Source organism: Protopterus annectens, chromosome 6.part1, assembly GCF_019279795.1.
Source record: "Protopterus annectens isolate FY-2018-M chromosome 6.part1, PAN1.0, whole genome shotgun sequence".
Classification (NCBI taxonomy): Eukaryota; Metazoa; Chordata; order Ceratodontiformes; family Protopteridae; genus Protopterus; species Protopterus annectens.
In genome coordinates, this window is record NC_056738.1 from 317,795,673 (window position 1) to 317,810,505 (window position 14,833).

Sequence of the window (14,833 nt, forward strand, 5' to 3'; positions counted from 1 at the left end):
GTCTGGTGGACCCCAGCCATAAACAAACTCTACAACAAGAGGAGAAAGCTACTACAAGATAGAGCAAAATCCCTAAAAGGGAAGGCATCTCTGATCAATACTAGCAAAAAACTACGATCACTCATAAAATCATCCAAGGCCAACTTTGAGAGAAAAATCACTAATGACACAAAAGACAATCATAAGGCCTTCTTTAGCTATGTTAGAAACCTGGGTGGAAACTCCCAGATATGCTCAGAATTAGTCCAAAATGATAAAAAATCACTGAACCCACAGACATTGCCAACATACTGGCAGACAGGTTCAGTGCAAATTTCTCCCCTCCCTCCCCCCCAAAAGGAGAAATATCTATCCCACAAGAGTCTAGCCTCCCAAACATCTCAGATGCCCAGGTGAGAGCTACTCTCTCTAAAGCAAAAAACACAGCATCAATGGGACCGGACAGTGTCCCCGGCTGTGTGCTACACAAACTCAATGAGGAACTAAACCCACACATAAGGCTGCTGTTTAATCTTAGCCTTACTACAGGATACGTACCCAAAGAATGGCGTATGGCAACTGTGGTCCCACTCCACAAAGGCGGTGCTTCTACTGACCCTGGAAATTACCACCCCATAAGCTTGACGAGCCTTGTCTGCAAAGCTATGGAGAGGATCATAATGGAACTCATAAATAAAGACATTGGGGACCTACAGACACTGGATCCTACCCAATTTGGCTTTGTCAAGGGCAGATCCTGCCTCTTGAACTTGGTCGACTTTTTCGAAACAGTCACTAAGGCCATTGATGAGGTAAGGCAGTTCACACAGCCTACCTTGACCTAGCAAAAGCGTTCGACACAATACCCCACTCGGGCATCATAGAAAAGCTCACCAGCTTAGATGTAAACCCATATATCACAAGATGGGTTGCAAACTGGCTCAAGGACAGAACACACAGGGTTAGAGTTGCTGGTGCCATGTCAGACTCTAAGCCGGTCACGAGCAGTGGCCCACAGGGCTCAGTCCTGGGCCTCTTGTTCGGCATTTATTTTTCTGATGTGCAGCCAAACATAGCTGGATTGTGGCTGACAAAATTTGCAGATGACTGCAAACTGGGCACCATAATTGACACTCCATCAGACACAGACATCCTCCAGAGAGGTCTCATAGAAATGGATAACTGGTGCCAGAGCCATGGCCTTAAGCTAAATGCCAAAAAATGTATAGTCATACCCTTTGGGAAAAACAAGGTAACCCCTAAGTACCACATAGGTGGTAATCCATTAAACACGGAAGAAGTTATCAGGGACCTGGGGACCCAAGTTGACAGTAACCTCTCTTTGACACTCACATTGCCAAAGTGGTTAGGAAGACCTTCTACATTGCGCACCTGATCATGAAGGGATTCACATCCAGATCAGGAGAGGTCATTGTACCCCTGTACTCTTCACTTATCAGACCAATGATTGAGTACAATGCCCCATTCGAATGTACCTTACCCGACACCTGCAGCAGTTGGAAAGACCCCAAAAGTTCCTCACCAAAAGGATAAAGGGGCTCAAACATATGTCATACGATGCCCGACTGAAGAAACTCCAGCTCTATTCAGTCGCATACCGCTTGCTCAGAGCTGATCTGTGCCTGACATACAAGGCCATGTCCAACCCGGAATTAATGGACATGCTCCACCTCAAAAATCCAAATCCACCAGAGCCACGAGAGCAAGAGACTTAAACCTCAACACGGATATAAATAGGACGTGCTGGAGGGACAGATTCATCACCCAGAGACTCCCTACACTATGGAACAGAATCCCAGTCCATGTGAGGCAGAGCCCCTCACTGACTCTGTTCAAGAGAAATCTTGACGAGTGGATGGGAGATCGTAGGTTTACCCCGGGAATCATCTCTGTGTCACTGCTGGACAGAGGCACAGCAAACTAATGGGTATAGTATTCTCATCCTAAGGGGTGGTGAAAGCCACACACACTCTGGCTAGGCTTATAAATGCCCTAGGGCAGATAGCCTAGTATGAACCTATGAACTGTTAGCTGCTGTAATCTTTGACCATTTAAATCCTGACAAACTTGCATTTGTGTCCTCTAATAAAGACGTATGTGTAACTAAAGTTGATTTGTTTGTATTAATCAATACATGATTCCATAAATTTTCTGTAAACAATGAAATATTGTCATTTCTTTTAACCTTAAACAATGACAGATACACGCTCTGGTTCGGTACTGGACTGCCACACCCTTTATAGATGAGCTGAAAATGATTTGTTATAGAACTAGCAACAACACTGACTCTGGTTGTGGAATGTGTTATTTCTTTAATTTGCTCTGAAACAGTAGTTTGCAGTGAAGTCTGTATATTATCCCCCTCTGTGCAATATTTGCACTGGCTTGTACACTGATGTTTTTGTCTGTATTTGCCATATTGGTACTTAACTTTGTACCTGGAATTACATGTAAACAAGAATGTATCACATTCTGAGCATTTGTATTTGAAACTGTACTTCAACTTAACTCTGTATGTTGAATTGTATGTGCCGAAGCATTTACGCAAGAATTTAAGTCTGAAACCATACTTATAGAAGCTGACTCATTATGCGAATGCTTTGCTGTAACCTGCTTCTGTGATTTAACCCTTTTGCATTTAGAAATATTTAACATTTCTGAACTAATAACCTTTAACTTTAAAAGAACATTTTGGAACACAGTTTTTTAGACTGCTTTACCCAGTTTTTAACTTTAAACCAAACATTTACTGATGTTATAACTGACTTGACACGTTTATGCAACAGGTATGAAAATGACTTTTACTAATGAATTTAAACTTTTTTGTGCTGTTAACTAAAAAGTGCATATAAAGTCTTACATAACTTTATGATTCTGGAAGAATATGTCCTGTCATCTGCAGTTTTTTTTAAATCTTTTTTTTTTCTTTTTGGGTGTGTGATGTCACGCTGGAACTTGAAAGTTTGTGGCGATAGCTGTTAACTGGCTAATGTATTGTATGTTCTGAATGAACACTGCTGAATTTCGTTGATTTAGTACTGATCTGTTGAATGTATTGTATGTTCTGAATGAACACTGCTGAATTTCGTTGATTTAGTACTGATCTCTTGGATGAGACTGCGGTGGTGGTGCTGCGGTAGCATTGTCGCCTCATAGCAAGACATTGTCCTGTTTGATTCTCAGCTAGAGCATCTTCTGTGTGGAGGCATACGTGAATGGGGCATGCCTTCATTGAAGGTTGTGCATCAGGGCTGGTAACCCGGTACTTAAAAATCCACTACCAATCATTAGCGGACCGGAGTTCCGCTGCGGCGACCTCTAACTGGGAAAAGCAGAAAGACACAAACAGTACTGATCTGTTGAAGTTCTTTGAGGCTTTTTCGGAAGTAAACACTGGTGCTGTGCAATTTGTTTAACAGTTGCAATTACTGTATGTAGAGGTTGTCTGCTCTGTCTGTTTTCTGTATGAAGTTTATATCTGGAATATTAGTGTTGTCTTACTGAAAGGTCTACTCTCTACTGAGAAACCACAGTGCCATCATTTCTGGCTTATTCTGTATAGAGTTCACTGTCTTCAGGTATGGAAAAACACTAAAGTGCTGCTGAAAAGTCTGTTATGAAACATTTGCTGTAGTTATTGCTAGACTGGGAAAAGTGTCACTGTAAATTGTTAATGAAACCTTGAAGTTAAGCTGGCTGCTGCAATAAAATCTGACCTTGAAAAGGTTACTCTGTACAGCTGTGTCTGCTGAAGTTCTGAAGAAGTGTTTTGAATGAACACAGGTACATGTAGCACTGATAAGGTTGCTTGGAATGAAACACTGCTCTTCCATAGTTTGCTGTGTAGAACACTTGTATTTGAACGAAACACTGGTATTCTGTAGATTGTTTTGTAGAACACATGTAGTCTGACTGCTGATGCAAGGTTTCTGTGGCATTTTGGGACTTACTTTAACTGCTTTTCCCCTTTCATAGTGGCTCGCCATTAAAAGAATTGATGAGACTGTACTATACTGTTAATTACCCAAACTCAAGCTGAATAGGTGCCAGTCTCTCCTTGATGGACCATGTCTTGTGTACTTTCAGAATGAGTTCTTCAAACACTGTAGTTCATTTAATAAGGCTTTATTAGATGTTCACAATATCTAAATACTCTCTTTATTAACAGTGCTGATAAACAATAACAGTCTGTAGAAATGCTGGGATGCTGGTTAGTAATAACAGTGCTGCTAAATATATATCCAAAGTTTCTGCACATATATTCTGATTGTCCTGAATAATGTAAACTGAAAAGGTCTTTATTTGATCTGTCTTCTGTACTCAGGCTCAAGTGTCTGTATTGTAGCTCTCTTTCTAAAATGCTGGATATTTAATCTTCTCTGTATGTCAGGCCGAACTAACTGACTTCCCTAACAGTATCTAAAGTACATTTTAATAATGCCAAAACTCTGTAATACTTTACACGCCTCATTAGCTTTGGTTACCTTGGTTTCCAAGCCTGGTCTTGCATGTGACTCTTTATCTACCATTCTATTGCTATGTACATCTTTCCCTTGAGAAAGGAACATTCTGTATTTCTGTGTTTTCTGCACATTTTATGCTTATCTTTCATTTCTAATAAACTGTCTTTCTCTGAAACTGAATGCATACATGTCTGACTCTGTATTTTCAGGCCGTATTCTACCTAAATGTACTATAGTAAATTTACTGAGAATACCCTAACAGTGACTAACGAAAAACCAGCACAAACATCGACACTGGACATCTCGGTCTTTTGTTGAATAATCTCAAAAAATAAATTCCCTAGTTCAGACGTAACCCCGATGCTGAGTTAATGAAATTGAGTTGTCTGTCCAGTGCCAAGCTGTCCAATTGTCCAGTGCCGACTCGTTTTTGTCTGCACAAATGATGAACTTATAGTCTGCGTGCCACCATGTGAGACAATTGAATAACACACACAGTTATATAAATTAGAAGGGTAAAAATGATAGTTGCTTAATTGACTTCATCAGTCACGTGGTTTAACAATATAATAGTCATGAATCTTTGCTTTGTTTTCAGTGATCATGATCACTTACCACTTAATTGGTCATGTGACAGACTAATTATCCCGATTCGTTGAGCAAGGAAAAAGGGGCAAATTTTGTGGTGGGAGCAAGTGATCATGGTAAGTTTGGGAAGAAACATGGGTAATAAGAACGTCATGTCAGTCAGTGTAATTCAGAGAGCATTTATTCCTGTTTTTGCACAGCTCGAAGTGAAAGTGCCTAGAGCCTATGAACACTAAAATCCAGCCCCGTTTTCAATACCTGTCAAACCTCTCATATATTCTTGACCACTATTCTGTATGTATTGATCCCAAATATGCCATTTATTTTTATGCACTTTTCTTCCATTTTCCCTCCTTTAAATATACTTCCCCGGTTTCTCTAATTTCTTTACAATGCTGAGAACATCCTCTAAAGCTGGTTTAGTCTTTGATTTCCATTTTTTATTATTGAGTTTTTTGGTTACCCACAGCATTGAACTTAATAAATCAGCCTAACAAAGTCTTGGCACTTATAAGCCTAACACTAACCCAAAAACATAATCTCTTTAGATACTACAATTTGCCCCCCCCCCCAAATTTGTATCAAAGTGTTCTGTAAAGAGTCTTTACAATCAATCAGCTCTGTACTTTCCCTAAAATATGTTCACATTTTATTCTTTCTTCCTCTAGACATCTCTAATGTCTATTCCCACTTGGGAGAATATCCTTTGAACTCTACATGGTATATAAAAATACCTCTGAAAACATTTTCACACAGATATCCTGAATCACATGGACTTTGTCACCTACTTAGGTGCTGTACAAATCTCTTCCTATAATTAATTTGTAATTTACTTGTCTATTTTATTTTCCCAATCCTTTCTAAGTTCCTGTAATTGGCTTTTATAGTTATGTAAAATCGTATATGGCCTGATTATTATTTTTTTTAGATGACAGCATCTGCTGTTGGCTTCACTAGAAATTTCATCAGAGATGTTCTTTCACTTCTTCTTCTTCTCTCCTGCTCTGTTTGTCTATACTTCCGGCTTGTTTTTTTGTTCCTCATTGTCCTTTATTGTTACCAGCCCAGCACCCCAGTGCTGAGTTATTTCCTTTGTCCCTTGGACTATTCTGGTTTTGTTAGGGCTGGTCATGAAGTTAGACAGCCAAGGGCTCTGCACAGCTTTGCATCCATCTGGGGAGGACTTTTTGAAATGACCTAACCATTTTCCCCCTTCCCTGCAAATTTAATGGCATGCCTGAAGGGCAAGTGTGCAGTGGAGATATGTGGTGTATCACCCTGCATCTGCAGCATCTCAGCCATGTTACTATCTTTTCCCCTATTGCCAAGTATGCCTATCAATGTGCTGTCCCCAGCCTCCAATAAAGATCATCACAAAGATATCCATAGATCCACCCTCCCACCCAGGGATGACAATGGCCATCCCTTCCTGCCTTTCTGTCAGTCACCCAAGCCACTAATCAAACCCAGGTTGGCTGCAGCATAGTCAGGACTTTATCCCTTTACTCCGCTGGAGTGGTGAGATCTCTTTGTCTGTACTTGCTATCAGTTTCTAATACTGGACACAGTTCCTAACCTGCACTTCAAATATTTGCTTGGCTCCTTCCTATTACTTTTCCATCTTGTTCCCAGTACTTGGCTTTGTGGCTAATTATCTCCATTTACTTCTAGCCACCTCCTGCTTAATTGTTCTGCCCTTACTATTGTATATTCCTATTAGAATGATCTTCTTCCTCCACTCCCACACTGATTTAACTCTATGAAATTTTCTTCCACTTTATAGATTAAATATTCTATGTGGTTATTACTATATTTCTTAATTGCTTGTATCCATCAGGGCCATAGCTGTCTCATATTGCACTCCACTTATTCAGCCCTTCAAGTGAAAACAGAAAAAGGGGGCTACTCCCCTAATTTAGCACTTCAATCGAGGACATATTCCTCACTTTGGCCACCTCTGCTCTTTGCAAAAAAAAAAAAAAAAAAAAGTGTCTGCTACTCTGGTGCTACATGCCAGATCCCAACCCTATCAACTGTCCAGCTGAAGAGGAAAAAAAAGATTTCTTCAGTTTTAATAATTGCTATATTTGTAGCTTATGGCTTGCTATATTTTTACCACACATGGAGAGCTGAAGTGCATTTCTTAGTTCTGTACTGGCATTCTTAAATGCTGGTATAGAAAAAGAATGCAGGTACTGCACTTCCTGATCACATTCCTTAACACCTTGCACACAGGGTGAACGCCTCCTTTGTCCCACCCTTGCTATGTTTTTGGTATCCAAAATACTAATATTTATCTTTAGCCCTCGTACTTTTCCTTTGTACCACCATCATCTTTATCCCTCAACTTGTGTTATATATACAGGCCTATATTTTATGGTCTTAAAATACTCATTCAAATCTGGAAGTCCTAATCCCCCTTGCTCCACAGGGAGAATCAACCTATCCAAGTTAGCTTTTGCCCTTTTCCCCTTCAGATAAACTCTTTCAGTTTATTATTTGTGATCATCCACAACTTTACATCTGGATGGTAAAAATATTAAAATGTCTATACATGTCAATAATACTAAATTACCGAAGGAATTATAAATGTTTTTCACTGCCTGTTTCTTACTATCCAAATCCATGATCATAACGTTCCAGTCTTTTATGTGTCTAATTTTCTACTGTTTAGTCTCCTCCCACATGTCTTTAACTGCCATGACTAAGTCTTTTTTAACTCCTATTCCTAAGTAGTCCATTTTGCCACATCCCCACAAACGTGGATACTGCTGAACCAACTAAAAATTACTGCAATTGCCTATGTTTTATATTCAGTTTATTTCAGGTCCTGAAGATATCTGAAACCGTCCCAAAATATTCCTTAGTACTGAGATATCCTGTTCTGGGTCTGTAAACCTCAAAATAATATTTGTGGACAAGGCTCTTTGTTCTTGTTCTCTCTGTTTTTGAGACCTTTACTTTTTCCTGCTAAATGCTCCACATTAAAGGCAAATCATAGAGGAGAAAGAGAACATCCCTGCCTGATCCCCCTGTTCAAACTCAATTTGCCTGATAGTACCCCCCTACACACACCTTTATTCTTGTCTCTGATCCTTTAAATATTCTCCTTACTAACTGTATTATTTTAATGAGACATTCAAATGCTGTCATTGCTCTACACATAAAATCCCAGCAGACCCTGTTGAATGTTTTAAGTGCATCACGTTCACCAATAGTAATGGCTTTTTTATGTTCAGATTCCCTCCAAATCATCATTATTCTATTAATATTGTCTCCCCTGTATGAAACTACATTGATCCACATCTATCAATTTTGGTAGCATTTTTTATCTTAGCTAATAAAGACAAAAGCACTTTATAATCATGATTTAAAATAGAAATTGGTCTATAAAGCACCAGGTCTGTGGCGTCTTTCTCTTCATTTGCCAATACTGCCACCACTTCTTTCCCCCAGGTTGCTGGGAAAATGCGTTCCAAGTCTTGCCATTTTCTTCACTCTCAACTTCCAAAACTTTTATTTGAATGTCATCTGTTTCCAGGGACTACCCTGTGGCTCCCAGTTTTTATTTATTTTCTCTCCGTTCTGGCTATCAACAATTCAGCTTCTGCATCCACCGCTAACACTGGCAAATCTAAATTTCTCATAAATATTTCAAGTTCCACCATATCTTGACTTCCCCATTCCTCAAGTCTTACATAAATGTTTATAAAATTTCTGAAATACTTTCATTATATCCTCAAGATGTTTAGCTATTCTTCTTCTTATATAGTCCATGCGTTTTCCTACTTCTCTTTCTACGTTCTGTTGTCTTAAGCTGGGACTTAGAAAGATCATGGCTGCAGCTGAAGCCAGTCCACTGCTGTTTACTTTGTCTGAGTGATGGGGCCCAATGCTCATTAAGCATGCGTACATACAGGAAAGAGCATAAGGACGACAGCTCATTAAATATCCTTCTCACAGCTGCAAGAGGGACTGGAGAAAGACAGCTTTGTGCTACATTGAAGCCACAGAGAAATAGAAGCACAAGCATTACTTCTTCATAGTACATGCACCTCACTGAGGCTATGTGTGATCCCATGTGCAAAGTAGCGACAAGAAGGTGAAGTTATGTGGACGCCTTAAAGGGACATGATGCGTTTGTTCTAATGTACAAGTGGAAATGGGAATACAGAAAAGTAATGAAAATGAGTAAGCAAGCAGAGGGTAGAACATAAGGTAGAAAGGTAGGGAACGAGCAAGACTGAAATGGCAAGCCAGAGGAAGTTTTTTTTTTTTTTAGGGTGGGTTCAAGTTCCCACTTTATATGAATGAAGAGAATGTAAGTTGGGCTAGATAGTAAAGGAAGTAAGAGGAACGCAAGAGGGTTAGGGAAAAGAGCAGAAGCACACAAATGAAACAGAAGACAGACAAGACTAACAGGAAAGACAATGGTGATGGGAAGGATTGGACAACATACAGGTACTGGTATATGTTTTGCGGCTAAATCGTCTCTTTTTTGACATGAAACATCTTTATTGAATTATGTCTAATAACATAGGCAATCATAGATTTATAAACATAAAAACAAACCATATTGACATATTTTCAGATGCAAACATTATACAGCACATATAATCTTCTGTATAGTCATTGTCCATCAAACATTACATGGCTCATTCAATTCCTCCCTTCCATTAAACTCAATTCTTCTAAAACATTATTCTGCAAGTATTGCTCGATCCCACAATTACCATTTTTTTCTATGTAATTTGCTTCTACCCTTTTCTAAAGATCCAACTTTCAGTTCCTTTATCTCTATTACTCTATTCACAACCTCTAGTGTGGTTGGTTTAGACTTTGATTTTCATGTTCTTGTAATTGCTTTTTTGACAGCCAGAAGAATTAAACTCAACAAGGCCTTACTATGTCTAGGCAATACATGTTTCAACCTTTAATCAGTAGGGGTTTCTTGTTTACCATTTGGTCTCTAAGTCTATGACTTCAAATTCATGGAGAAATTATTCAGTCTGTGATCTTTACTCCATTTTGTCCTTACTGAGAATCTTACTTCATTTTATACACACTGAGATCTGACTTCTAGTCTGATGCGCTAGAATATATACTATTTGTAAAATAAATTGAAAAAGTACAGTGTGGCACAGTCTGAGAGGTTAAATATTCACACACTTTGCAGCTGCAGAACTCAAGGTTATTAAACTTTTTTATTCTTTTTCAGCTTTGCCCTCTTACTATAACATTCTTAGTCAGTAAAATCAAATGTCATGCAACTACACTGAAAATTGTCTTGTCTGACGTATTGAGAGCAACTGCTTGTTACAGGTAAAATTCCAGTTGTGAAAGCAGTCATTTAGATAGTAGTACTGTTGTTAACCTACCTGCAATATCTGGTTAAGTCAGTAATTAAGCTTTACATTGAGGCTGGGGTGCCTTTGTGCAGAATATGCATGTCCTCCCTGCATCCATGTCACTTTTCTCTGGGTGGTATGGTTTCCTCACACATTCCAAAGACATGCAGTAGTTGGATTGGATACTCTAAATTGCACGTAGGTGTGAGGGTGTATGCATGTGTAGTACGGAAGAGCAACCATGGCAGATATAGCCACCTGGCAGTGTGAACATGGGGTCCAGATGATTGTTACTGCTGAAGTTACACCCTGACCCCATGTGCAAACATGTAAAATGGGTTTGTGAATGGATGGATGAATATCACTACTCTATCTCCTCAGATTTACAGGTTACTTTTATGTAGCTTTCTTGTCTTTATAAGGTTCATCCTAGATAGAGTAGATCTGAAGAATTTTGCACAGATATGTGGATTACTGACATCTTCTGTGGGATTCAAGTCTCTGGCAGCCAGGTCTGCATTATCGTTAAAGTTCATGTTGGGGGAGGGGTCGTAGAAAGGGCCCCTTGTCCCTTGAAATGAACAGATGATTTCAGAATCTTTCTCTTGCTCAAGAACATGGAGGAGCTGAAGCCATTTATCAAGATGTCCCTTCTCAAGAGACTCATCAATGTGAAGATGTTCAAGATGGTCCCATTGCGGTCCTACAACTGGTCCCTCAAGAGGCTTGCATATTGTCATTATACCTGAAGAATGCTTTCTGATATACCACAGTATTCAAAATACATGGGACATGTCAAAGGTTTTAAGTGGGAAATTGGCATTTTTATTTCAGACTGACTGCTGCTGTCAAGTGCTTAGCTCCTGCAGGGTGGAACTGTGTTTGATGGACATTCACATTTATTTTCCAGGCTGACAGCTTAGTGCTTACATACTCCTGATCCCATTTGTTGAAACATTTGGGAGTTCTGATTTCTTTTCTGGACTCCTCACCATCACCAAGAAGTCCAGCCTATTCCTATTTAACTAGACAGGGCTCTTATATTGTATGCTGGACTCAGGGATTGAAATAGTGTTTCTCTTTGAGGGCAGAGTCCAGCACATATAGGGATATTTTTGGAGGGCAGTCATGCAAAAGGCAGTTTTAGCCAGGAAGCTCCTCCAAATTTTAGGTTGTATTTTGGGAAGCATTTTGGTGATCTGGCATGTCAGGTTACACAGGAAAATCAAGCAGTATCTCAGGATCATGATATGGATCTTTTTGGATAAAATACTAACCTTGATCAGTGCTTGTTAAAGTAAATTGTCTTGTGGATTTTGGTAGTTTAGATCAAATTGGACAGAGCTGTCAGGCTGCTTCTCTGTCTCGTTTTCAGATAATGATGACAGTAAATTTTGGATGATGGACAGGGACAAGAGATATATATAAGTGCTTGGATAAGCCTTACTATCCATCACTAAATTTAATCTAAAAATCTTAAATCTGTTTGTTACCAGGACATGATCTCATGAGTTGCACCACTGGTGCAAAACAGATAAAATGTACAAAAGACACTCAGATATGAATCACTAAATAACTTCCTAAGTTCAGCCTGACCACAAAAAATAGGCAGAAAGCATGCAATGTTGCACTGGATATGGAGCTACACAGTTCACCTCCATGAACAGAATTTACACTGAACATCTCACTGAGCAGTATTTGGCCTAGCTCCTGGGATGAGACACTTAGTAAAACCACATTTAGCACTTTCATTCTACTATTATAAGGAAGTTTTTCAGAACCAAGTTACTTGAAAACCAATTACTATTTAATTAACAAAACTGTTGTCACATAACCTAATCATATAATTCACATACATCCAAACTATATAAAAAGTGATCATTTACATGTTTCAGCATTTTGTTATTTTTAGTTAGCAATTTTGATGCTGGTACCAGAAAAATGCTTAGTTTTCTGGCCTAGCTACTGAGACCACCTTCTCAATACTCTAAATTTCAGTGTCTTCCTGTGCTCATTTGTTCAGTGTATATATCTGTATTTTAAATAAACCCTTAGATTAACACAGAGCCCCCCCTCTCACACACACACACACACACACACACACACACACACACACACACACACACACACACACACACACACACACACATTATTTCCCACAGAAGGCCGGTAATATTTTCCAGCACTACACCCTTTTGTCCTGGGTCAGAGTAATAAACTGTGACCAGCACAGCTTAAGAGTGTAGCTAAATACACTCAGTGTACTAAAATAAGTAATTTCTTTTTTATTTTCTTTATTTATTTTATTTTACATTTGTTGACCGGTAAAGTCTGACTGGACACATGTCCATTTTCAGTGGAGGCCTGGGGAGAAAAGCTCCAGTTGCATAAGAAGTACATTACTATATATGAACAAGTTAATAAAAATGGTGGAATACACATACAAAAAAAGGTTTACAATCGTAGTTAAATATGGCCAGTTAGCAAGGCTCATAGCAAGATAATTGTCAGATAGTAAACTCATCATACAGTATAATACATTCTGTACACATTCAACACATGCAGTATATTGCAGCCTTATACATCTAGGATATAACAGTACTTAGCAGGTTTGTATATAGTTTTATAATGTTTTCTTAACTTATAAAAGCAAACAGTTAAATGTGAGAAACTAGATTTGAGATTATCCATGAGTTTAGATATTTCATACTTATAAAAGCAGACAGTTACATGTGAGAAGCTAGACTTAACATTGCCAATGAATGTAGATATTTCTAGTAATTAAGCCTTTACCCAGGGGTAAGACAAGAGCATAGCCAGTTGTTTTTGAGATGGTTTTTTAGTAGTTTTTTTAATTGTTTTGTGGAGTTATTTGATGTTATTTGGACAGAAAGGGAGTTCCAGAGTTTGGAAATGTAGCAGCAAAGAGAGATTTACCTGCCTCATTGTTATGTCTTGTAACTTCAAGGATGTTTGGGTGCTTGATCTCAAGGTTCTTGCTGTGGTGTGAGGATGTATTAGGTTTTGGAGGGCTGGAATCTTATCTGAGTGATGGTATAACCTATGTGCTAATGACAATTGATTGAGTTGAAGTAGATGAGGGAACACCAACCAGTTCAGTTTTTTAGAGATACACAGTGGTGTGTTCTATATGCTGATTCAGTTGCTATCTTAGTTATAGCAGGTTTCTAGTTTGGATAGTTCTGTTTTATGGAGGTTGGTAAATACTGGGGATGCGTAGAGGAGGGTGGATAGTAGATGTGTCCTGGCTATTGTGGTTTTGGATTGCTTGGAGAGAAATTGCTTGTTACAATAAAGTAGCCCCAGTTTTTTGTGAACCTTTTTTACAGTTTGAGCAATATACAAGTTTGGTGTGAGTAGTTGGGGTAATAACAGTATTGTTATTAGAGGTAATAGTGAAGTTGTCTGAATGGGGGTAGGGTCTATAAGAGGTGAAGAGGAGTAATTTGGTTTTAGCTGGGTTAAGAATAAGCTGGTGGTTGCTAAGCCAGGTTTCAGTTTGTGAGAAGCATTTTTGTGTTTGGGACTGGAGGTGTTTGAGTGTTGGGGTGGCACATATGATTGTAGTGTCATCAGTATATTGAATTATTGTGGCTTTTGGCATGGAGAATGAGAACTGATTGGTGAACAGAGTGAAGAGTAATTTACCTAGGATGGAGCCTTGTGGGACTCCTATGGATACTGGTAGTAGAGAGGATATTTGATTCTGCCATTTTACAGCGTGTTGGCGACCTGGTAGATAGTTCTCAAACCATGAGTTTTAGGGTAGCTAGAGTATGGATAAGTTTGTTATGATCAATCATATAGAATGCTTTAGATAAGTCTAAGAATATGGCAGAGACTAATTGGCCATTATTTCTGTACTGATTAATGTTGTTAGTGAATGCTATTAGTGCGGTGGTGGTACTATGAAATGGTCTAAAGTCATGTTGGTTTTTGGATAGCAAATTGTTTTTTTGAAGGTAGTCTATGAGTTGTGTGCGTATGACCCGTTCTAAGATTTTTGATAAGGGTGATAAAATAGCAATAGGATGGTAGTTGTTGAATTCAAAGGAGTTACCTCCTTTGTGTAATGGTATAATATAGGAGGTTTTCCATATGTGTGATACTTTGCACTCGGAGATGTACCTACTGATGAGGATTGCAACAGGGTAGGCTATAGCTGGTACAGCTATTTGGAGGTATTCTGAGGGTAGGTTATCGGCAGCCAGAGTGGTGGGTTTGAGTTTTTTTGGAGAAGTTTTTGAATAGTTTTGGTTGATACTGGCTGAAAAGTAAAGTGGGATTTATTAGTTTGTTGTTCTAGTGGTTCTGTTTTTTGAGCATCTCACATAAACATCATGCTTTAAAGAGCACAGAATGTTTTGAAGTGTCTGTATTAGTATCTGCTGTACAGAGTTGTATAAAACATGC